Source organism: Sinocyclocheilus anshuiensis, unplaced genomic scaffold (genome assembly GCF_001515605.1).
Source record: "Sinocyclocheilus anshuiensis isolate Anshui unplaced genomic scaffold, SAMN03320099.WGS_v1.1 scaffold745, whole genome shotgun sequence".
NCBI lineage: Eukaryota > Metazoa > Chordata > Actinopteri > Cypriniformes > Cyprinidae > Sinocyclocheilus > Sinocyclocheilus anshuiensis.
Window position 1 is genome coordinate 12799 of NW_015540128.1, and position 656 is coordinate 13454.

The 656-nt window shown below is 36.1% G+C and overlaps 1 protein-coding gene across 1 annotated transcript in view; it reads right to left on the reverse strand.

The window, feature by feature from the left end:
* LOC107687252 (citron Rho-interacting kinase-like) overlaps nucleotides 1–656 on the reverse strand; it is a gene marked incomplete at its 3' end in the record, with an annotated part of 75577 nt that overhangs the window by 12596 nt on the left and 62325 nt on the right. The gene's annotated exons all lie outside the window — the stretch shown is intronic.

A 656-nucleotide genomic window follows, 5' to 3' on the forward strand; every position in this document is an offset into this window, starting at 1 on the left:
TCATCTTCGGAACACAAATGAAGATATTTTTGATGAAATCTGAGAGCTCTCTGACCCTGCATAGACAGCAAGGGAACTACCACGATCAAGGCACAGAAACGTAGCAAGGACATCGGTAAAACAATCCATGTGACATCAGTGGCTCAACCGTAAGTTTACGAAGCTAAGAGAATACTTTTTGTGCGCAAAGAAAACTAAAATAACTTTATTCAACAAATCGTGTCACTGTCTTCCGCCACTTTGGAGAGTATTGTGACGCACGCACATGCGTTGATCTGAATGTGAACAGCGCAGAGCATGTGTGTTCTGTGTCAGCAGCAGCATACGCTGTTTACGTTCAGATCAAAGCATGCACGTGCTGATGTCACATGGACTATTCATTTACTAACTGCTTGTTTTCTTAAAAAAAAAAAACACACTAGCTTCTCTATTCTTTTTGTATTCTATATATTTGTTTTATTTTTTATTATACAATTAACAAAAAGCAAACCAAAAAAAAAAGCCTCTAACACTAACTTGCTCTATTCTTTTTCTATTCTATCAGTTTTCTTTTTATTTATTATGTGTGACCCTGGAGCACAAAACCAGTCATAAGGGTCAATTTTTTGAAATTGAGATTTATACATCATCTGAAAGCTGAATAAATAAGCTTTCCA